This window comes from Eupeodes corollae, chromosome 1 (assembly GCF_945859685.1).
Source record: "Eupeodes corollae chromosome 1, idEupCoro1.1, whole genome shotgun sequence".
In the NCBI taxonomy this organism is placed as follows: Eukaryota; Metazoa; Arthropoda; class Insecta; order Diptera; family Syrphidae; genus Eupeodes; species Eupeodes corollae.
In genome coordinates, this window is record NC_079147.1 from 52372096 (window position 1) to 52398359 (window position 26264).

Genomic DNA, 26264 nt, shown 5'->3' on the forward strand with positions numbered 1-26264 from the left:
GCATTCAGTCTTAACAAGAAACACCATCCAATAGAAAAAAAAATTATGAGGAAATTAGAATCGTTTAAAAAGAATCAAAATTCCAAACTAGCCTAATCCACAATAACCAATTTTGTTAAGAGAAAGATTTTAAAACTTGAAAATGTGTTTACTCCTATCCACGTAAAAACCGGGCAAGCACGTTCTTTCTTCTCCTCGAATAAAACGAAAAAATTAATTAAGAAGCCAGTTATAGCTATCATCGGTTTTCATTGAAACCGATCATTGGAATTTTGTTGACAGGTTAATTACAGCTTTTATTGAAAATTTTTGTCATTGGTCGAAATCAAACATTTGAGGTTAGAGTTGATCATTGAAAGAAAACTGACAGGTAGGAATACGTGTTCCGAAATTTGAAATTAAAAATTAACTAAGGGAAAATGTTTGGGTTATATAAAATCTCTTTTTTTACAAAACAAATCTGCAACTCATTAGGTTCAAGTAATTGCGTGGTAAGACTAGAAGTTTGACAATACACTATTCTGCTAAATTTGATCAAACGATGGCACAGCAAAGCCTATGAAAGAAAGCTCAAAATTCTATGCCCCATTTCAAGAACTTGCAAACAATGGCACACACCGCAAGTTAAATCTTTTTTGTCCTAAACAACCACCTTAACAATTAGCAAAAAACTTCAATTTGACGTTTGAAATGTGTGACTCAAAGATGTCAATAAGTGACGCTTGGTTTAAAAATCCATGAATCTGACCTATTAAAAATTGTGGAAATTGTTTCTTTAAAAAAAGCGTATACTAAGATACTCCGCATAAGCCTTTTTGTGTTAAGACAAAAACTTCTTAAAAAATGAATATTTAAAAAGCTTAATTAAGAAATTCAAACTCTTCTGTCAAAATCAAAACGTCATAATATTACAAAATCATCTACCAGAAGACAGGATTCCTAAATCAATTATCATCAATTTAATAAAAAAGTGTGAAATTATACCTACAAACCGTTACGATACCTCAAAACGCTTTTCATTTTCAAGTAATACAACAACAATAAAACAAAGTATCTTCAAGTAAATTTACATTAATCATAATGCCTATCGTGAACTATAAAAATGCACAATGACCATTTTTCCACGATAAACCGTTATGCAATCAAGCCATAAAAATATCATAAAAAAATATTCAATTATATATCCCCAAACCCCCTTTACTGTCGAGCCCATCTCTATCGTCAATAATATAGAAAAATGAAGATAGCCCATAGCTAAGCTAAGGCAAAAGCAGCCACCGCACATAAACTAGTGGGTATATGAGATGGTTGGGTTTGGGAACATTCGATCCGATCCGAAGCAAATGGATAATAATGCAATATCCCATTCTATCGCCTTTTTGTACGATGGCGATGCGATGGCGATGAGTATAAAATTATCTTTTGTGCCATATGCTTGGTGGATTTTCCTTTGACCTCGTTTTTAAAATAAAATTTTCCATTCCTAACTGAGGGGACAGACGGGAAGTACCTTCATATAATATGGAAAAATGGGCTCTGCCACTCTGATGGAAAAGAAGAAAAATAAAAGCTTAGAATGGCAAAAAAGAAGTAGTTTATTTCTGTCTTAGATCGCAGGCTCTTAGGGACATAATCGTTAAACCCTAACGAATTCAGAGTCGGAGTATTTTTTTTTTTGTGATTTTGTTCAGAAAGTGGTTTGGAAATTCTTCCAGTTGTGTAGAAATTTTAGATATTCCTCTTGGACACTTCTTTCAAATAAAATGCCAACACATTTTGGAGCGAGGCACCAGATCCGAGTCTAGAAATCAAAGGAATGCAGCACACACAAAAAAAGTACCTTATACCAAGTGAAAGCGTGAAGCTGGTTGGGCTTCAATTGGTTGCCTTGCTGTTGCTGTTTCTATTGCTATTGCTGGATGAGGATTCACCTGTCTCTTTGGCAACAGAGGTGCTTATAGAGACGGTACTTCTTGTACTCTATTCAATTGAGTTGTGCTCGTTGCAGATTGTTGGTTTGCTCATAGAGTACAGTGCCTATATCTGCGATAGATTCGACTTGGGATTCGATTTTGCTTGACTGCTCCCTTTGTTATGTGCTACCTACTGCCTGCCTGCCTGCTGCTAGCCTGCCTGTGTGGTGCAGCTGAGGCAACCTTGGACGACCAACGATGGGTGAATTTGGTTGTTGTTGTCGGGATTTATAAGGAAATATGTTTAGGCTGTGTGTACACTGTACAGTTCATAACTGGGCTGTAACATTTGCCAGTCGACTGTGAGAAATGAAAGGCACGCGCACAATTTTTCTTTTTAGTTTTTGTTTGTTTTTGTTTTTGTTCAGCGAACACCGCGCCACCACCGTTCGATAAGGTTATGTGTGGCAGCATTCAGCAACAGCAGCTTCGGCCGGATGGTGCCATTGATGTTGGTGCAATGATGAACAACAACGATTTGCATTTGCACACTCAGAATGAAGGAACGAATCGCACAAACACCTGGTTGCACAGCACAGCACATTGTATACACTGATTGTGGCAATTTCATCATCATGTTGAGCACATAAATATAATTATATTATTATTATTATTGTTCAAAGAAAAGAAAAAAGCAGAAAAATAATCTCATGTCGAAGTTGTTTGCGAAGAGAAATGCCAATAAAGCGGTAGTTTCCTGAATGTTTTCAGCGAGAAAAATGAAATGATGCTGGTTGATGAAAGAAAATTATGTGTATGTTGAGTATGGATGCCGATACCGAAGCGGTTGAAGTTACACTTTAATTTTGACATTTAAAACAAACTGAAAAAAAAAGTATTTGGTTGTCTTTGGATGCGTTCAATTTGGTATTAGATAAGCTATCTTAGATAGATGAATTTATGCAAAAATAAAACATCCAGCTGTATACTAAAAGATGACAAATTTTGAGGTCCAACAATTATTGTAAAATAAAATAGTCAATGGATGGTTTTAATAATTCACTAAATTCGTCCCAAAAAAATTAAAACAATTTTAGATTCCTTCAAATTCAACCATACTTAGTTTCTTGAAGAGCTTACGATTTCTTTTTTTTTTCTCAAAGCCAAAATACCTTAGGTTAGATGATCTTGTGCAAGTAAAACTCTATCAAAAATGTATCCGGATAACCTACTGATCTGAGGCTGAACGCAGCCATTCTGTTGTCAAGAGAGTTCTCAAGTGTGTTTCAGAAATAAATCAGAAAGCTCTGATTAAATTCTGTCCATTTAGCGTTCATGACGTGCTGAGGTTTGGCTTATATTCTGATGCTGGACGCAGCCATCCTGTTGTCAATGCAGAGAACATAAATGTCAAAAATAGATCTGCATCTGTGTTCCTTTTGTTAGCTTGAACTTATCAGATCGTTTGTGTTGTGTTTCCTTTTCTCGGGATATATCGGATAGCGGCGTGTAAGCTCAGAATAAAATGTCTGAGTTAATGGAGTTAAACTTCACATTTGTTTCGTATGATATGTAAAAGACAGATGGACAATTCAGAAACTTTTGACAGTTCTGTTCTCAGGTGTGTTTCAGAAATAAAGCAGAAAGCTCTGATTAAATTCTGTTCATATAGCGTACTTGACGTGCTAAGGTTTGGCTTTTATGCTGATGCTGAACGCAGCCATTCTGTTGTCAATACAGAGAACAGAGCTGTCAAAAATAGATCTATGTTCCTTTTGTTAGCTTAAACATATGAGAGCGTTTGGGTTGTGTTTCCTTTTTCGGAATATTTCGGATAGCGATGTATAAGCTCAGAATAAAATGTCCTAGCTAATGGCATAACAATTCACATTTGTTTCGTGTGATATGAAAAAGACAGATGGACAATTCTGAAACTTTTGACAGTTATGTTATCAAGTGTGTTTCAGAAATAAATCAGATAGCTCTGATTAAATTGTGTTCATATAGCGAACTTGACGTGCTGAGGCTTGGCTTATATGCTGATGCTGAAGGCAGCAATTCTGTTGTCAATGCAGAGAACAGAGCTGTCAAAAGTAGATCTATGTTCCATTTGTTAGCTCAAACATATCAGAGCGTTTGGGTTGTGTTTCCTTTTTCGGAATATTTTGGATAGCCGTGTGTAAGCTCAGAATAGAATGTCCTAGCTAATGGCATAAAAATTCACATTTGTTTCGTGTGATATGTAAAAGACAGATGGACAATTCAGAAACTTTTGACAGTTCTGTTCTCAGGTGTGTTTCATAAATAAAGCAGATAGCTCTTCTAGGCTTGGCTCTGGTCAAATTAGCTTATAGTGCTTTCTCAAATTAGCCGTTCCCTAACAACATTACTCTTAAACAGGAATGGTTGAGAGATGTAAGTCGCAGGCCCTGGTTCTCAACGGAATGTTCAGCCACCTAACTTTTTAATTTTTTTATTTTTACTATGAAAATGCACAGTGTAAGCATTAGAAAAAAGAGAAAGGGCTTGAAAGGAACAGTTGGTACACATTGGTTTTGAATTCCTGTATATTACAGTGACTGCGAAAGAAATAGTGTGGCAAATCATTTTACTTTCCATATTACGGAGAAAGAACGAAACTTTATACTTTCTACAATACGTCCGAACTTATCCTCGAGGGTAAACTAATGGGTATTCCTGGAGGCTCGAGTTTTACGGTTAGAATGCTTGAGGGGAGAATTGCAACTAGTTAATTTATTTTAGCATAATCCGTTGAAGTAACGGTAAAAAAGGGTAACACAAGAAACTTTAAGACGGTGTTCAAGCGGCGGAAATTATTCAACGGTGATATATTTACCAATCAATTTAAAAGTTCTACGCTCAAAATTGTCCCAAAGACTTATGTAAGTAAGTTTGAGAAGCAACAGCTCAAAGATTGGAGTTATACTCAAGCCTTGGGCGTATGTACATATATAAGTCTTATATACAGATAACAGCCCGAGGGGGAGAAAAACTTCTTTTCTCACCTTAGAAAACTCAAACATCTCGCTGCATTTTTAAAGACATCGCGCATACTACCCTTCCACAAAATGTTGGTTTGCTAATGATTTTCAGTATCTTTGAGTTGAGGATTTTTTAAACCCCATTTAGCAATCCTGTCTAGGTCAGAACTTTACGACCTTTGTCATACATTGCCATTGAATATCCACATTAAAGGAGCAGGGTTGTGAATCTAAAAACGAATATAAAAAGAAGAGGAAACGAAAATGTCAGCGAAGCAGGTAAAACGATTAAAAGTTGCTGGTAAGAGATCCTTAATAAAAATGAGAAAAAGTAGCGGAGATAGAAGAGAGCCCTGTGGGACACCGGTATCTATTCTATCTATCTAAAAACGAATATCAAACGAAGAGGGAACTAAACTGTGAACATAGCATGTAAATGGGTTGGAAGTTTCTGTCAGGAGATTCTTAATAAAAATGGGAAAAAGTAACGGAGACAGAAGAGAGCCCTGTGGGACACCAGTATCTATTCTAGCTATCTAAAAACGAATATCAAAAGTAGAGCATGAGAAGTTTCTGTTAAGAGATCCTTTATAAAAATAAGAAAAAGTATCGGAGATAGAAGAGAGCCATGTGGCACACCAGTTACTATTCTATCTATCTTAAAACGAATATCAAAAGTAGAGGGTACGAAACGGTGAACGTAACAACTAAGTGGATCGGAAGTTTCTGGCAGGAGATCCTTAATAAAAATGAGAAAAAGTAACGGAGACAGAAGAGAACCCTGTGGCATGCCAGTATTTAATATTGCTAACTCTTGTTCTAGGTATACTCTGTAATCGAACTTTCAAACAAATTAAGTCTAGTTTTAATCATTATTTCAGATAATTTCAGTAACTTTCGAAATTACAAAACGAATCTTTTTTTTACAAGGAAAAGCTGAAATTTGTATTACACGAAACCAATTATTTATGGTATTGAACAAATAAATAAAAAAATAAACGATTTATAACTTCTATAACATTGAATGATTGATAGAGTACCTAATTATCGAAATACTGATGTTGTTATTATTGTTGTTAAGTTGTTTTTAGAAAAATCGTAGAAATCTCAAGAAACAAGCAATTCAATAAAAACATATACAAACTCTTGTTAAGTTGTTAAGGTTTTGTTTTTAAATATCTTCGTTTTTTCTTTGATTTTAATTAAATTAATTTTAATTGTTTACTCTACCCCCCTTATGTTCCTTCTCCTCATTCCTGACTCATTACGATTTCAATGTTCTTCGAACTAATTACACTTCAGGGGCCAGGGTCAATTGAGACTTATACTGGTAATAATATGGCATTAGAGAGTGCATTTTTATAGCAACGTTCGTCGTCGCAGTCGTCGCTCTATGATGAAGATCATGGCTTAACTAAACAAGCTAAAGCTTCCCAGTTACAAATTCTATTCCAACTATGGGATCAACAATGAAATTTAATGTAATCAAATCATCATCATCTTCATCATTGCTCTCAGCTCTGGCTGAGATGATAGTGTTTTTCATTGTCGAGGAGAATAGTAATAATTATTATTATAGTTGTTCGTATATTTGAATAAATGATACAAAGCGGATGCAATATTTCTCTACCTCCATTTTATTTTTTGAATTTTTGTACAAATACTCGAACTTATATGGAAGTTTGTACGGAAACTAATTGAATTGTTCGTCATTTTTAATTGCTGAATTGCTGAATTTTCGTATGAGCATTAAATGTGACAATGATGAGTAAGTGCACTTCATTCCATAAAAAAAACATTATCAAGAGATTGTGTTTTAAAATATTCATTCATTAATTAATTAACTGACAAAAAAGGAATTGTTTTTTTTTTTTATGTCGTATACTTTTCATAGCGATAAGAGAAAGACTCTCTGTCACCTTTGTTTGTTAATATTGCTTTTGTTTCTTCACGGAGACTTTTGTGAGCTAATTTGATTGTTTAATAAACATTTCCGCACAATTGCGCACTAATAAGTTAATTTTTTTTTATAATAGTATATCAGGGTCTCTAATTAATGTGATTTTAAATTGGCATAAAACTATTTAATAGTGCATGAGTTCAATTGCGGTGTTAATCGCAATTACTTGATATTTAAATTTCCATATAAGCGTGAAATATAGTAACAACATTGCAATTAAAAACAATGAGAGTTTTGTTAATTTTTCTTCATCTTTTGAAGGAATTACCTTAGGAAGTAAATAGTTTTGACATCTAACTATCCTCCATTTTGTCTACCGTCAAAAATGACGCACAGTTCACTTCACCACAAAACACATAAAAGTTATTCAGAGAAAAATAATACTTTACCATTTGTAAGTGTTTATCTTTTGGTAAATGAACTGTCAAAATTTTGTGTGGAAAATTATAAATGGATTTTCGCGTATTCAAACGTCATTGTGACATTGAAATAAGGTGTGTTCAGAAATATGATGCACAAGTACATATAATACCCATGTTTATTTGGAAAATCTATCAATAGTATAGGAAAGTTCTGACTTTGAAATGTATGATACTTGAAAATCAAGGAATGCAGTTGACTGCAAATGAAATCCCTTATGTTATTTGAACCTGCCCATTAGTGACAGAATTCGTTTTCCATCAATTTTAAAGTGATTTCTAGAAATAGACTTTTTTTTAAAGTATGTAATGAAAAAATTGGATAATTGTTGGTGGTTTGCTTTTAAATATTCCACCATAAGTTTTACTAAGCACTGTCGGTTAGCCTTAAACAATTATTACGCGTGTTTTGTTGGAAAAGCTATCAATAGTATGGTAAGATTTTACACGAATAACAAAAACAATATCCGCAGTATGAATACTACCGATAAAAGTTAGAGTAGAATCTTACTATGGATGGGTTTTTGACATTTATACGAGTCTCGAATGGATCTTATGTGATTTCGTTTTCAAATGTTGGTACGATTGATATTGCATTTGTATCTCGATGGCTGTGTTCGTTGCATATTTGTGCATTTGGAATCATGTGTTTTCCATTGGAGAAAAATATCAATCTGTTACTGTTGATATTATTTAGTTTTGTTAATACAAATGGACTTACTGGGCTTGTTTTGCAAGAGAAAACAGTAGAAGAGATAATTAAGTTTTGCTGTGTTTCCACCAAAAGTTTATCTCAGTTTAGATAAAAATAGATCTTTTGGTGTTTCCACTGCACAAGAAGATTTAAAAATGATCAAGTTTTTTTTTTCATAATGAGCTCACACTCGAAGGGATATACTACCCTTATTATGTAGACATAGCGTGAGCACTAGGAAAGGGAGAGAGGGTTTGAAAGGAGATGTCGGTGCACATTGGTTTTGAATTCCTGAATATTGCAATAGCCGGGAAAGACAGAGTGTGGCAAGGCATTCCACATTCGCATAGTACGGCTAAAGAACGAATCTCTGTACTTGACAGTACGACCGAAGTTGGACTCGAGTTTATATTGACGTTCAATACTATCCAAGGGGCTTAAGTAAGTTGCAGGAGCACAAGCCCAGATATGGAAGTTTACTCAAGCTTTGGACTTATATAAGTCTTGTAAATAACCAAACATTTGCGGCATTTTTGAAGACATCGCGTATGTGATCGTTCCACAAAAGGTGGTTGGTAATACACATATTAAGAATATCGAGATGTTCTCTCGATGCTAGTGCCATTTATGGATAATGGCAAGGGGGATATATTTCGCTTTAACGATACAAGACAGCATTGCGTTTTCGAAGCATTAAATTCCACGCGGTTTCTTATTCCCCATTGTACAATGTTGTTTAGGTCGGAATTTAATGAGCTTATCATATTTTGTCGTTGCAGTCTTCATCCGATGAAGAAGGGTATGAATCTGAAAACGAATATGAAAAGCTAAGAGCAGTACTATCGTCAGCGAAACAATGTATTGGATTAGATGTTGCAGACAGGAGATAATTAATAAAAATGAGAAAGAGTGTTGGAGACAGAACAGAGCCCTGAGGCACACCAGCATTTATTTTGTGGTTTTAAGACTTGAATCAATCTAATACAACTTGTATTGAACGATTCGAATTCAATGAAGGAGGGATTCATGAAAACCGAAGGCACGCATTTTCGATAAGAGAGCCTGATGCCAAACCCTATCAAATGCTTTTGAAATATCAAGTGCAATAATCTTACTTTCTCCAAAACGATGTAAAGAATTGTTCCACTGTTCGGTGAGATGAACCATGAGATCACCAGTGGACCTATTGCTACGAAAGCCGTATTGCCGGTCATTAAGAAGCTTTCGATCTTCGAAATATTTCTTGAGCTGATAATTAATCAGCGTTTCCATGACCTTGGAAAGAAGGGACCTAAGTACAATCGGTCGGTGATTAGACGGTGAGGAAGATTCGCCTTTTTTGGGAGTAGGCTGGACTAATGCTGTTTTCCTTCCGCTCGGAACGAGACCTGAAAAAGTAGGACAGATGAAAAAGCTTACGCCGTGGTTTTGACAGCGATGAAGAACACCTCTTCAGAATCATTAACTAGCTCAAGTACAGGCGGAGTCATAACACTCACTGGCAGCGTTGAATTGGCGGCGAACTGCCTAGCAAAGAGATTTGCTTTCTTTAAAGAGCTAACAAATGGAGTGTCATTCAAAACGAGTGTAGGAACCGAGGAAGAGGAAGAAGTCCTCATATTTTTTACAAATTACCAACAAATTTTACTGCCTTTGGGACATTTAAGTATTATTTGCCGTAAGTTTTGGTCATGTACAAATTTGGTCCGTCGAATATGGGCGTTGTTGGATTGGCTTTAAAAAGTTTGACAGTACTTTCTAAAATGCAATTGGCGTTTCGATGTTTCTTAAAACTATGTTTTTTGTACACAAACATGAAAACAAACAGACCATAATGGAAAACCTGTAAAACCAACTCCTCCACATAGGTTCTTCACAAATTTTAACGTGAATCTGATCCCCTGATCGGAATCGAGTCGAATCAACTCGATTCAGATATATAAAGAATTGAGGCGAGCTTTAGGCGGTGTTGACCACATGTTAATGTAGTAGTCTACGAACAAACCCCCTTCTTGAAGTTTTTAAACACGGGTAATATATCGGAGTACAAAAAATACATATCCGTGTTCTAAAATGCAACGCGATTAGCAATGAAAGTTTAAAGCGGCTTAAATGAAATAAAACTCAATTTATGCAAACATAATATCACCTATTATCTACATAGATTGTTAATATATTTCTGAATAACGCAATTTTTGGAATACACTGTATAAATAAATTTTCAATATTTCGCAACGTTATTTAAACGAAAAATTGCTTATTTTATTACGCAGAGTCAAAAAGAGTTCAATTAGGAATCTCAGACTGACATTTCGATTTGCATTCAAGCTACTGGGACTAAATGTGTGAAAGTGTGCGTAAAAACCGAACACATTCCAGCATTTGATCCTCAGACCAATCAAACTCCTTCATTTTGAAGGTTTAATGGGCGCGTTTAAAAACAAACTAATTGTAAAAAGGAGTATGCCCACTGTCTGTGTAATAGATTGAATAAGTTGTGCATGGATTCAGGATAATTTTTTGACGTTTTCATGTTGTGTTAAATGTCAAAATTGGTATTGTAATTGCTCTGCCACTTAGTCATTGCACCCTTAATTTGATAAATCTTCAAACGCATGTTTGATACAATAATCACAGGTGAGTTCTGAAATGTTGAAGAATCGTGGTGATTATTGTAAATTAATGAATTCATTATATTAAAATGATGCTGAGCATGCTTTTTTTAAAACAAAATTATACATTATTGATATTACAACATAATGACGACAAAAATTAAGCTTAAAACTGATCTTTTTATTGAAAAAAGGAACAACAAAAATTCAAAAATAGCGAAATTGAATAATTTAAAAAAAGGCTAAGCTGTCAAAACAAAATTAATTCACCTCACTTTTGTTTTTGCTTTGCAAAGTGCCGCTAGCCCACCGAATCGTTTTGTTCTTGGTTTTCATATCTATTCTCAGACACAATGTTAGAGCGGGAAAGACCTGTCAGTGATTTCAAAAGAAACCATAAGATGGCTTGCCTCCTTTGGTAAACAAAAGTGATTTGCTTCATTAGAAATAAATGATGCCAACAATGTAAATGAATAGGTTATTTTAGTTTGAAATTGTCTTCACCGCCCGCCATTGAACATTTCTTTGGTGTGCGCTTTTCTTAAAACGCAGCTATGGCCGTGTATCTAATATTTTGTATCATTTGCTTTGGAGGGGGGTCTCCATTTCTCCATCCAAAATAACTCCGAAATCTGAACACGTCTAATCTGTCACACACCTTATCTGTCAATTTTTTATTTCAAACCGATGACGTTTAACGAATAAGTAATTAAATTATCATGATAATCAAAATGATTGATCATGAAAAATTTTGCTTTGACTTAAAGCAGCATTCACATGAGCGCGACCAACGAACGACGAATGACTTATAAAATGTGAGTTTATATACTTTTGAAGACATATTTCCACACAAATTCTTAACAAAACGATAGCAATATAGCTTCTATTTGATTTATGATGCATACTTTTGCTTTTCAATATCATATATTAATAAATTTAAGAAAACAAATTTATTCATCGCGAAAAAAATTGAAGTTAATACGAACTGTCAAACTTTATTCGCGGTCCACATTATCCACACTCGCAACGAATGAAATAATCGCGCGTATTTAACCTAGAAAAATAATTCTTGTTTTGGTTTCGGTGGTCAAAGTCAAACTTTATTCGCGACGAATTAAAAACTTTCATGTGGAAGAAATGTCAAAATCGACGAAAATTCGTTCATTCGTTGGTCGTGTTCATGTGAATAATGCTTAAGGGCCTTGCACATAAGAACGAACAACGAATGGAAGAATAAACTTGATTTAACACATTTCAAAGAGTCAATTTCAAACAAAAACACATTTAAATTAAAAGAAACCAATTGACACTAATGTTAGGATTATAAAATTTGCATTTTGTTCTCTAAAGCAAGAAAATTTTGGAAAAACAATTTGGTAGTTACGAATTGCAGTGTGGTTGTTACGAACTGTCAAACTCTATTCGTGTTCCACATACCATCCACATTGTTTTGTTTATGTGTGGAAGATCATAGTTTAGGGAAATATGGAGAAAAGGGTAATTATAAATTGACAATTCGTCGCTGTCTGCGAATAGAAATAAAGCTCATGTAAAAGAAAAGTCAGAATATGCGAACATCCACAGTTCGCAGTTCGTAGCTCATGTGCAACATGCTTTATCTTTTTACACAAATGGTAAACTTACGACTTATGTTAACTATGTTGAATTCAAAAATTGAGATAGATTTTCTAGTTCAACACAAAACACATGACGTTTCTGTTTCAAAGATAAATTATTGTTGAACACAGTTTTGTTTAAATTTTTTTTTCCTTAAAATTTATATCTAAAACTATAACAATAGAAAATATCACACTTTTTTTTTACAACTCATTAAAATGGCCATAAATCAAGAGCGTGTTAGGTGTGTAAAGCTTAATTGCATCAACGATGAGAACCAACAAAATTGATTGTTGTTGGCAATGATGATGGGGGAAAAAACATTGCCCCATCATAACAATACGTATCTTCCCAAAAACTGTTGTTTAAACAAATTTCAAAAGAAAATATTCCTAAATTTAGAATTTTCGACAGACAAAGATACATACGTTTGAATTTCGAATAAACAATCTTAAAGTTTTTATTTTTGTTGGAGATCAAATTCTTTAAATTCCTCCGACCGACCAAACGACATCGACATAAGTATACCTAGAAAAATGTGCGCCTTCCTGAATTATAAATTCTAAAATATCTTTAAATTGGCGCTTGATATCTTTCTAATATTTTGTGATGGTGGGGAAAAGTTCAAAAATCAGTATTTCCCTCGAAAAATTAAATTAAATTTGGCGTACGTCAACGACGACAACAACGACACGCTTTTGACATTTTGTTTTCTTTCTTTATTTCGTCTCAATTTCCTTTCGTTCAAATAAAAAGACGTCCTCCTTTTAGTGAAACAAGTTAATTAATTTGAAAAAAGATACATTGTGGTGCTATTGAGTTTTATTGTTGTAACCAATCGAATGTATCCATAACACCTCGTTTCTCAAAAATCCGACGCGACAACTCTGACGGACAAACGTATAGAGAAAACGGTTATGATATTGAAACTTGATAGAAACATAAAGCCTCAGTCTCATCGCACAGTAAGTTAGGTAGGTATCACAATGCTGTTTTGTTTTGTGATGGCCAAATGCCAAACGACAAGTTCTCGAATCAAACAATGGAATGGAAGAAGCCTTAATCGCATTTCAATATCAATCAAAACAATGAAAAATGATATTAGATTGTGCGTATATGGTTGGTAATGACGTTTGTGATACCGCACCGGAGAGTTAACTGTAATATCGACTCGTGCACGTTATACCTATCTCCGAACGCATTTCCTAGACAATGTCTCTAAAAGAATAGACAAAAATTAATCATGCAAAGTATAAAAATAAAACAACTTCTGATCCAATATGGTCGTGTTAACAAAGTATGCAATTCAACACAACTGTCAAATGATATGAGCGTTGTTTAGGCTTTACTGAAATGCATCGTCTGATTAATCGATATTTGAGTTAAGTATCGCATGTTGCGATTGTGATAGATATATTAATTTTATCGATTTATTGTTTGGAATTGTTTTTATTTTTATAGTTAAGTGTTTGCAGTTCAAGGTTAGGTATGACTATGAGAACGACGACAGAGACACCCGACGACCGACCGCGACGATGACACGATTTGATGGGGGGAAGTATGATAATCATTTGTAATGCTTGCTTTCGCTGGTTTGACATGACATTAAATGACATTATGTAGAGCAGTAGAGACATAGGCGAAAAAGTAAACGAAACTATCGTAATGTAGGTTAGGTTTTAGGCATGTTTATAAATTAAATGAAAAAAAAAAACAAAGTAATTTGTCTTTTGTTTTATGGGCTTGTTAACTATTCTAGTTGAGTCTTGGTCAAAGTGATGATTCACAAAAATAGACAAATGGTAGATCTTAGATAGTTTGATATTTTTTTTCTGTTTGGAAGAATTCGTGAATATGAAATCATGTTTTGAATAAGCATGTACGTGAGAAAGTTTTGATATTTTTTTTCTTTATATGTAAGTCAAGTCTTCTATCAACTTTTTTGATGCAACTTATTAAGCGATACCTAAAAGCTTACATCAAATTTTCTAAATTCTTCAGTATATCCTTATTTATAAAGGAGTTTAATTTTTAGTAAGGGCTGGTAGAAGTTGAAATGGAATAAAACAAGTTGTGTGTGAGGTATTAACAAAATTTCCAATTCCAATTTTCAACGACTCTTTTGCATAGATCCGGCTGAATTTGAGCTATGGCCTGTGTTATGCACCTTTAGGGCATATCGGTCGATTGTGGTGTATTTGAATAGACCTGCGACTTTAAGAAACCCCACTAGAAAAAGTCGCATGACTTTGGTGGCCAATTCACGTCGCCTAAAAAGATGATTTTTCGGTCAAAATTCGGTGCCCTCTTCCAAATGCTTCGAAGAACAGTCAGCGAACAAACAGCTTTGTATATGGCCATGAACTTTGAACATCTGGGTCAGTTGGATCTTGTACGGGTGAATGCCCCGAAAGGCAGAGTTCTTGTGCACGGTGAGGAATAGACTGCCTCGGGTTCTGCTGTACGCTTGCTCGGATGTTCTTGGCCGATCTTGCGTTCCCTGAACGTGTTGGTTGATTGTTTACTAAACCAATCGTCTCAAATTTAGCCACCAAACGTTAATGAGTCGACTGTCAAGGGCCACCATGTCTACCGTAAAATGAGGCAATGCGTGCAACGTTTGCGTTAACGAAAACTCATTTCGATAATAAAGTTTAATCATTTAAACGTTCTGTTCAATCAATAAACAAAACATTTGACAGATATCAAAAAAAAAAAATGGCCGCCATGGAGCCAATTGAAAAACCTTTTAAATACTTTATATTTGATTTTCTCAAGTCTTTATATGGCTTCAATATCAGGAGCTACAAAATTATTCTCAAAACTAAGCCATATTTATTGTTTTTTTTTAATAGTCTTGTTTTTTGAAAATTGTATGTTTACATGAGCAAGTTGAGTCAGGTCACTTTCAAGTTGTGTGCGCCACCTTATCTGCGGCCTTCCCCTACTGCTCTGTCCCGTGAGCATGGTTTCAAAGATTTTGCGGTTTCTATGCGCTCTACGTGACCCAGCAACCTACGTCGCTGTAGAGCCCTTACAGTTCGCCGTTCATCTTCTCCCCCATTTTCCTTCTATGCATACGGAACCGTAGAGTACACAAAAAACTTTTCTCTCCAAACGACTCAAAGTGTTTTCATCCGCTTTTCTCATAGTTCAAGCTTGTGCACCATGCAGCAGGACGGGAATGATGAGGGCCTTATATAGCATCAAGTTGGTTGTACCAGAAATGGCTTTGCTTTACTCAATTGCTTTCTGAGCCAAAAGAAACAGCGGTTAGCAAGACAAATTCTTCGTTTGATCTCGGCGCTAATATTGTTTTCTGTGTACATAGCGGAGCCTAGGTAGACAAAGTCCTAAACTACCTCAAAGTTACGTCTGTCGATGGTGAAGTTTCGACTGAGACGTCGGTGTTGTAGGTCCTTTCTAGATGGTATCAAGTACTTTTGTGTAGCCTCATCAACCGCTTAACCCATTATAGGCGACTGTTTCGCAATACAAAGGGATCTGTTAAGTTGTTTCTAACCTTTATGGAGCAGCGCGAAATCTTCATCGTCATCCAGCAGAATCGATGAAAAGATGGTGGTTGTCAGTTTGAATATTCTTGGGTTTTTTACAGGATCCGCCGTAATGTGAATATTTGATCGACTGTGGACTTTCCTGATCTAGAACCACACTGTAAAGGAGCTATCATATTGTTGACGATAGACTTTCGCTTATTATGGCAGAGTGGATTTTGTAAGCCATGTTAAGTAGACTGATGCCTCTTTAGTTGCTGATGCAGTTTAGAGAGTCTCCTTTTTGCAGAATCGGGCAAACAGTACTGAGGCTCCATTCATCGGAAATGCTTTCTTCTGAACATTTCTTACAAATAATTTGGTGAATGCTCCTAACCAAATGATCTCCAGCTGTTTTGAAGAGCTCGGAATTCAAGCCATCTGCCCCAGCAACTTTGTTAAACTTCAGTTTAGATATGGCAATCTTTCAATCTTCGTCTAAGTCGGAAAGACGGGATTGTTGGCTTCGTCGTTTATATTGAATGGATCATTATGCTTGACAGCGGAATTCGGTTCGTCGTCGCCGATATACAGTCTGCAGAAGTGGTTCTTCTATATGCTCGGCATTAACTGCGGTTCTACTATGATATTTTCACTTTCGTCTTTGCCGCCTTCGTTTTGAGGTGTATGTACTTGTGAATTTCGTTTCACCTGTTCACAAAGCTTTTCAACTTTATTTCTGCTTATGAACCTCTCAAAATCTTCGACCGCACGCTTCCCATGCTCTCTCTTTTTCCTTCTGAAAAGTTCCTCTCTCCTCTTCTACAAGTAGGGCTCGTGAGCAGCTTTAGACCTTCTATGCAGTGCCGCTAGCCTGTTGTTGTGCTGCATTTGCCTGCCAACATTTCCCATTCAAAGAGATTTCTTGTTGGTGGCTGGTAAGAACAGGGTTTCAACCAGCATCTTAGCAATGTTGCCACTGGTTCTCGATGCATTGTGTTGACTGCAGAGAACTTCGAGAGAGCTTACTTCTGACTCGGTCGGAGAAGAATTTGTTGATCTCTTGCGATTGTAGGTGTTCTTCCAGCATCTCCCTGTTTTATCCTGGGTCTGGAAACCCGAAGTGCTAACTTTGCTACAACAAGGTAGTTGTCCGTGTCGATGTTTGCTCCTCAAAAAATTTGGACATACATGATGCTGGAAGTGTCTAGTCGATTGTAATATGGTCAAGCTGGTTGACGGTAGATTGATCTGGAGAACTTCAAGTTCATTTGTGGATGCTGAGGTGTGGAAATAGATGATCCTGAAAACATTATCGGAAGTATTGTCTGTTATCTGTTTTTCTCCACTAAAGTTGTCTTCCCTTCTTAGCTTGGCATTAAAATCGCCCAAGACAGTTTTAATATCGAAGCTAGGACACTGCTCATATGCTTTGTCCAAGATCTCGAAGAACATATCCTTTGTGTTATCATCCTTCTCTATTGTGGGGGCGTGTGCGCATATTAGGCTAATGTTGCCGAATTCAGTCTTGATGCGGATGTTCATGAGGCGCTCTTTAATGCACGAATAGCTCAAGACTTGTTATCTAAGTTAGGTCCCAATGACAAAGCCGCATCCAAAAAAGCGTGGTTGGGTTTATTGGAAGCAATCACAACAGTATAAATATTGCACTTTTTCGTCGGGGAGTTGAGAGTATGAGTTAGAAGACAGAGGTGCGTTTTTGAGGAAAACCGACATTATCTATAGATACTGATGGCTCGAAAACGAATGCTGGAGTACGTGCAGGTTTGTTTTCTTTTACACTTGATGTTTCACAAATACTTCAGTCTTCCAGATCAAAGTCGAGATATCGACAAACGCTGCAAAACAGATATCAATGATGGCAATCATTAAAAGCTTGTATCACCATTTTCATTGATAGCTAAGCAGTTATCAAGAAATGAAAAAAGTGCTGTTCGCTCAATATTCTGTTAAAAAAGTTAAACATTGTTTAACAGGCGCCACTTTCAATCTGGACAAAATGTTTTTCACAAATTCCAACAATGAATAATTTCAATTATAAAAAACAATCTACTTTATTTACTACCTTACCATCTAAATAAATATTATCGCAAACAAAATCAATATTCAGATTGTTTTAATTGAATTTGTATGTAATGAAGTAATTTATAAAATAAAAAATATCTAGTTTAAAGTTAAACATTTTAAAAATTGATAACTTATCACTATTTCAATAAACACTTAAATGTTGGCGCACCTTTAGATACGACTTTTCAGCTGATGATATTTTGCTATATAATTTTAATAGTAACAATAAGTTAAGACCTTGAACTTGAAAATTCAGTGTAAGACATTGAATACGCACTACACAGATACAAGATAAAACATTATCTTATAATTGTATTACAAATATTTTGACAGTTAACTAAGGTTAGTACTTTTAAGTGTCAATGTCAAAATTTGATTTTACACGAATTATTCAAAAAATAAATAAATTTCAGAACTGTAACAAAACTGGTCAATTTAAGGGCATGAACATACTGACCTGTAAAATTTCTCAATCCCCAAAATTTAACAATGAAATTACAGAATTCGTTCAATCTTTAAAAACGGAATTACAGAAATCATTCAACCTTTACCAACGGAGTTACGAAATTCGTTCAACCTTTAACCGTTAAATTTATTATAGATAGAAAACTCTGACATTTTATGACAATTATAATCTGACAGATGGATGAAATAACTGTCGCAAGAGGGTAAGAAAAATTTCTAGCTTTGTGGATGTGAGTCTAAAAACGAATATGAAAAGCTGAGGATACAATTGTCAGCGAAACAATTTATTGGATTAGAAGTTGCAGACAGGAGATCATTATAGCAAAAATGAGAAAAAGTGTTGGTGACAAGACAGAGTCCTGAGGTACACCCATCCAATACTACTTGTATTGAAGAATCCAAAATAAAATTACTAATTCAATGAAGGAGGGACTCATGAAAACTGAAAGCTTAGAAGATTTAATTTAGACCACTTTAAGTCTGCATATCTCGAAGCTAACAAAATATACAAGCATTTAATTACATACTTAATTTAGCGACCAGCTTAGAAAGGTGTAAGGATTCAAAGAATTTTTGGTATAATGTAAGGGAGTTGAGTGGAAGCAATCGTATGTCTTCAAGTGTTTTACAAGCTGAAGTTCTGGCATCTCATTTCCGATCCTTGTTGACATTTTAAGATGACTTGCACTCGTTGTTTTATTACGCTTGCCCAGACACAATCGATAATTTGCTTGATTCGGTAATAGTCCTTGATGAACTGGAACTTGCTCTTTTTAACATGAAAAACAATAGGTCCCCAGGAATTGATAGAATTCCCGTTGAATTTCTAAAAAACTCATCTTTAAAATACAAGTAATAACTTTTTTCTTTTTACAACAACTTGTACGATTCCGCTTGCATTCCCACGAGCTTTAATAAAGCTATTATATCTTCAATATTAAGGAAAGGTGATGCTAGCTTACTTGAGAATTACAGAGGTATTTCAATATTAAATTCTATTAGACAAGTATTTGCCAGAATCCTATACAAAAGACTTATTAGTTGGGTAGAATCAAACAATGGCTTAAGTATGTTTCAAGCTGGTTTTCGTGAGAGCTTTTTAATGCGTGACCAAATTTTTGCTTTATTGAGTATTGCTAACAAATTAATCCAAAAAAGAAGTTGTATGCTTGCTTTACCGAGGTTTCAAATTGGTTTCAAACGACTGCAGGTGTTCCCCAAGGACGTATTGTCAGTCCAATCTTGTTTGCCCTCTACATTGATGATATTTCAGATAACTTAACCGCCGGAGATTGTTTTTTAGATATTCGTATAAAAGTGCTTCTTTACGCGAATGATTTGGTTATGCTGCGGATAACCCATCTTCTCTCCAGCTTCAAATCAATAGAGTCCAAACGAACTGCAATATCTGGGACCTTAAAATAAATATAAAGAAAACAAAGATAATGGTATTTGAGGCACGGAGTTGTAGAAGATTGAGAGAAGAAAGGTGGTTCCTTAACAACCAACCTATCGAAATAGTACGGGTATTCAAATATCAAGGAGTGTTGATATCTGCTAACGGTAGCTTCAATAAACATGTTCAGCGTAAGAGTGAAGAAGCTAAAGTAGCTCTCATCATAATGTGGCCAACTTTCTTCTCAAACAAAAACATTTGCGAATAGAAGCATCGCCATTTAAGGAATGGACTCAAGGGTTGAATTATTGAACTTGAACCGCATCGGTCAGATCTACTTCTCCCTTGCAATTATTGTACCAGAAATAAGCGTGACGATATTTACAATTTCATAGCTATTTGTCCTTTTTTTTAAACTCTTTTTTCCTAAAAATATTAATTTACAAATTTCTAAAACAATTTATAATATGAATTTGGTGGTTTTGCCTCGTTAATGGCTGAATCACAAACACGCTTCAGCTTTGGCTTCACCTGACGTTTACGAGTTCAGCCATAGGAATTCAATGCATGCTATCACAATAAAGCTTCGACCTCACGTTTCGTTTGACAATCGTAAGGAAAAGATTGTAATGTAACGTAATGTGACTCAAAATGGAAGCTCTACTTCAATTATCTGAACATTTGCTTTGTCTGACAGCTCAACAGCTGTAAAAAAAATATCAACAAACAAAATATTTGCTCTTTGGAGGGATGAAATAATAGAAATGTCATTCAAAACAACCTCGAAGCAGGGCCACCGTAACACAGACGAAGCCGAAGCTGAAGCGTGTTTGTGATTCAGCCATAAAGAACATTCAAAGATTAGTTCTACTATTTTTTCACTACGAGACTTTTGGGATTCTGAAGTTTTCATTACATGCTACAAGCTGCAATTCAAATATAAAATCTAGGCCGTTTTGAATTTATGTTAAACCATCAAATCAAAAACAGAATTTTACAAGGTTTAACTTCTTTTAAATCTCCACATTACCTTCAACAACAATATCTCCAGGGAAAAGTGAAAGAGTGAAGTAAACAACAACAAAAAAAAAACGCTTTTAGAAAAGACCGTGATAATATTGCTCACACGCTAAACTAGGGCACCTAAGGACCAAAACATTGAAAAATGCATACCCATTGCATGGTAAATGCAAAATGTTTTCAATGAAGTTGTTATTATGCATGGTGCAATGTATAACGGTATATGAACCTAGAACCCATAAAATGTACCTTTATATATCCGTATCCGCCCACTCTAATGGAAAATTTTCAAAACCCACATCTATAAGAGAAAAGAGAGATTAAGATTGGTTCTGGCTTTGAAAAAAAAAAGATGGAAAAACTATAAAGGACTCATATTAATAAGGAACATGAGCTCATTGCAATATTTATACAGAAAGTAATACGAACGAAAATGTAAATATAGAAAGAAAATGGATTAAAAGTTTGTTCTTTTTTTTTTCTTCTCTTTGACATATTTGAAATTAAGTTCATGATGTAAATTATGTTCATGTGCATAGTTGACATTAATTTTTGTAATTTTTTTTTAACGTTGTATTTGAGGCGAATGAAGGACAAAATAATAGAAAAGTTGGAATGTTCTGGTTGGAAAAATTTTGGAAGTTCTATCATAAAATTAGAAATTAAATTTGTTGTTTAACTAAGAAAAGTTAAATTTACACATAATTTGAAATCCAGGAAGCTGAAACGCAAAACAAGCGACGGCCGTAACCGATAGCTGTCACTTATGAAGCTGTCATCTTTGACATTTGGCGAGTAAAAACTACAACGTTATCAAAAATAGAAATTTAGCAAGAACTAAAGTTTGTAAACTTCTTATTTTAGTGATAAGGTCTATGAAAAAAAACCGTTTTTTCAACTGATAGCTGTCACTTATGGAGCTGTCATCTTTGACATTTGGCAAGTAAAAACCACAACGTTATCAAAAATGGAAATCTTTCAGGAATTAATTTCTGTAGACTTCTTGTTTTGGTAATAAGGTCTATGAACATACATACTACTTTTTTCCAACTGATAGCTGTCACTTATGGAGCTGTCATCTTTGACATTTGGCAAGTAAAAACCACAACGTTATCAAAAATGGTTTGTAGACTTCTTGTTTTGGTGATAAGGTCTATGAAAATATTACTTTTTTCCAACCGATAGCTGTCATTTATGAAGCTGTCATCTTTGACAATTGGCGAGTAAAAACTACAACGTTATCAAAAATGGAAATTTGCCGGAATTAATGTCTGTAGATTTCTTGTTTTGGTAATAAGGTCTATGAAAATACTACTTTTTTCCAACTGATAGCTGTCACTTATGAAGCTGTCATCTTTGACATTTGGCAAGTAAAAACCACAACGTTATCAAAAATGAAAATTTAGTAGGATTAATGTCTGTAGACTATTTTTTTTGGTGATAAGGTCTATGAAAATACCCCTTTTTCCAACTGATAGCTGTCACTTATGAAGCTGTCATCTTTGACATTTGGCAAGTAAAAACCACGACGTTATCAAAAATTTAAATTTAGCAAGAACTAAAGTTTGTAAACTTCTTATTTTAGTGATAAGGTCTATGAAAAAAAAACCGTTTTTTCAACTGATAGCTGTCACTTATGAAGCTGTCATCTTTGACATTTGGCAAGTAAAAACCACAACGTTATCAAAAATGGAAATCTTTCAGGAATTAATTTCTGTAGACTTCTCGTTTTGGTGATAAGGTCTATGAAAATACTCCTTGTTTCCAACTGGTAACTGTCACTTATGAAGCTGTCATCTTTGACATTTGGCAAGTAAAAACCACAACGTTATCAAAAATGGAAATTTAGCAGGAATTAATGTCTGTAGACTTCTTGTTTTGCTGATAAGGTCTATGAAAATACTACTTTTTTGCAACTGATAGCTGTCATCTTTGACATTTGGTAAGTAAAAGCCACAACGTTATCAAAAATGGAAATTTAGCAAGAATTAGTGTCTGTAGACTTCTTGTTTTGGTGATAAGGTCTATGAAAATACTCCTTGTTTCCAACTGATAACTGTCACTTATGAAGCTGTCATCTTTGACATTTGGCAAGTAAAAACCACAACGTTATCAAAAATGGAAATTTAGCAGGAATTAATGTCTGTAGACTTCTTTTTTTTTGGTAATTAGGTCTATGAAAATAGTCCTTTTTTCCAACTGATAGCTCTATAACTTATGAAGCAGTCATCTTTGACATTTGGCAAGTAAAAACTACAACGTTATCGAAAATGGAAATTTAGCAAGAACTAATGTCTGTAGACTTCTTGTTTTGGTGATAAGATCTATGAAAATACTACTTTTTCCAACTCATAGCTGTCACTTATGAAGCTGTCATCTTTGACATTTGGCAAGTAAAACTCACAATGTTATGAAAAATAGAAAGTTAGCCAGAATTAATGTCTGTAAACTTTTTGTTTTAATGAAAAGGTTTTTGAAAATACTACTTTTTTCCAACTGATAGTTGTCACTTATGAAGCTTGGAAAGATGGAAAGAACAAACCACAACGTTTATCAAAAATGGAAATTTAGCAAGAATTAATGCCCGTAGACTTCTTGTTTTGGTGATAAGGTCTATGAAAATACTACTTTTTTCCAACTGATAGCTGTCACTTATGAAGCTGTCATCTTTGACATTTGGAAAATAAAAACTACAACGTTATGAAAAATGGAAATTTTGCAAGAATTAATGTCTGTAGACTTCTTGCTTTGGTGATAAGGTCTATGAAAATACTCCTTTTTTCCAACTGATAGCTGTCACTTATGAAGCTGTCATCTTTGACATTTGGAAAGTAAAAACTATAACGTTCTGAAAAATGGAAATTTATCAAGAATTAATGTCTGTAGACTTCTTGTTTTGGTGATAAGGTCTATGAAAATATTACTTTTTTCCAACTGATAGCTGTCATCTTTGACATTTGGAAAATAAAAACTACAACGTTATGAAAAATGGAAATTTTGCAAGAATTAATGTCTGTAGACTTCTTGCTTTGGTGATAAGGTCTATGAAAATACTCCTTTTTTCCAACTGATAGCTGTCACTTATGAAGCTGTCATCTTTGACATTTGGCAAGTAAAAACCACGACGTTATCAAAAATGGAAATTTTGCAAGAATTAATTTCTTGTTTTGGTGATAAGGTCTATGAAAATACTACTTTTTTCCAACTGATAGCTGTCATCTTTGACATTTGGCAAGTAAAAAGCCCAACGTTATCAAAAATGGAATTTTTGCAAGAATAAATGTCTATAGACTTCTTGTTTTGGTGATTAGGTCTATGAAAATACTCCTTTTTTCCAACTGATAGCTGTCACTTATGAAGCTGTCATCTTTGACATTTGGAAAATAAAAACTATAACGTTATGAAAAATGGAAATTTTGCAAGAATTAATGTCTGCAGACTTCTTGCTTTGGTGATAAGGTCTATGAAAATACTCCTTTTTTCCAACTGAAGCTGTCATTTTTGACATTTGGAAAATAAAAACTATAACGTTATGAAAAATGGAAATTTAGCAAGAATTAATGTCTGTAGACTTCTTGTTTTGGTGATAAGATCTATGATAATACTACTTTTTTCCAACCGACAGCTGTCACTTATGAAACTGTCATCTTTGACATTTGACAAGTAAAAACCACAACGTTATCAAAAATGGAAATTTTTCAAGAATTAATATCTGAAGACTTCTTGTTTTGGTGATAAGGTCTATGAAAATATTACTTTTTTTCCAACCGATAGCTGTCGCTTATGAAGCTGTCATCTTTGACAATTGGTGAGTAAAAACTACAACGTTATCAAAAATGGAAATTTTTCAAGAATGTCTGTAGACTTCTTGTTTTGGTGATAAGATCTATGAATATACTCCTTTTTCCCAATCGATAGCTGTCACTTATGAAGCTGTCATCTTTGACATTTGGCGAGTAAAAACTATAACGTTATCAAAAATGGAAATTTAGCAAGAATTAGTGTCTGTAGACTTCTTATTTTGGTGATAAGGTCTATGATAATACTACATATATCCAACCGATAGCTGTCTCTTATGGAGCTGTCATCTTTGACATTTGGCAATTAAAAACCCCAACGCTATCAAAAATGGAAATTTTACAAGAATTAATGTCTGTAGACTTCTTGTTTTGGTAATAAGGTCTATGAAAATACTCCTTGTTTCCAACTGATAACTGTCACTTATGAAACTGTCATCTTTGACATTTGGCAAGTAAAAACCACAACGTTATCAAAAATGGAAGTTTTGCAAGAATTAATGTCTGTAGAAAATACTCCTTTTTTCCAACTGATAGCTGTCACTTATGAAACTGTCATCTTTGACATTTTTAAAGTAAAAACTATAACGTTATCAAAAATGGAAATTTTGCAAGAATTAATGTCTGTAGACTTCTTTTTTTGGTGATAAGGTCTATGAAAATACTACTTTTTTCCAACTGATAGCTGTCACTTATGAAACTGTCATCTTTGACATTTGGCAAGTAAAAACCACAACGTTATCAAAAATGGAAATTTTGCTAGAATTAATATCTGAAGACTTCTTGTTTTGGTGATAATAATAATATACTACTTTTTTCCAACTGATAGCTATCACTTATGAAGCTGTCATCTTTGACATTTGGCAAGTAAAAACTACAACGTTATCAAAAATGGAAATTTAGCAAGAATTAATGTCTGTAGACTTCTCGTTTTGGTGATAAGGTCTATGAAAAGACTTCTTTTTTCCAACTGATAGCTGTCACTTATGAAGCTGTCATCTTTGACAATTGGCAAGTTAAAACCACAACTTTATCAAAAATGGAAATTTAGCAAGAAATTTTGCCTGGAACTGGTATTTCTTGAAGATGGTCCAAAATCCTGTGAATTAATGTCTGTAGACTTTTTGTTTTGTATATTTTATCGCATTTTGCACTTCAAAAATTTACCAAATGTTTTTCAACATTTTTGTAAAATAAATAATATACAAACAAGAATCATAAAGCATTTGTCAAAAGTATTTACTTTTTAAACGGATAAAAGCATGTAATAATTTTATTTCTTTATTGCTTTGAAAATAAAAGCAAAAACTAGTTGAATCAGATTTTTAATGGTGTGTTGTAAAAATACTGATGAAATTATTGTAGATTTTATTTATGATTGATCTAGGTATTTAATATGACACATTTTATAATGACTTCAATCAGTTTTCGAATACATTTATTCATCGTTGTCGTGTCTAGGTGGGACACATTTTTTTTGTATTATTATTTAACTTAAAATGTCGGTGCATTTCAAACAATGATATCATGCAATAAATTTTACCAATGACAACAAGAACTGATGTTTTAAGAAGGTTTATTCTTTTGGTTAATTTGTCATAGCCTATTTTATGAGAAACATTTAATAATTTAAGATCAAATAAAAAGAAAATAACGTTCAGTGAAGTTGCGTCTAAAAAAGGTCGTATGCAATTTTTTAAACTGGTTGCGTTTGGGTAAGGATACGTAAACGTATCAAAAGTCACAAACAGCTGACAATTTTGGGCCACAATTTTTATTCTTTTATT

General features: G+C 34.2%; 1 protein-coding gene across 11 annotated transcripts in view; it reads left to right on the forward strand.

The window, feature by feature from the left end:
• Nucleotides 1–26264, forward strand: part of LOC129938805 (F-actin-monooxygenase Mical) — a 230362-nt gene that overhangs the window by 83598 nt on the left and 120500 nt on the right. The gene's annotated exons all lie outside the window — the stretch shown is intronic.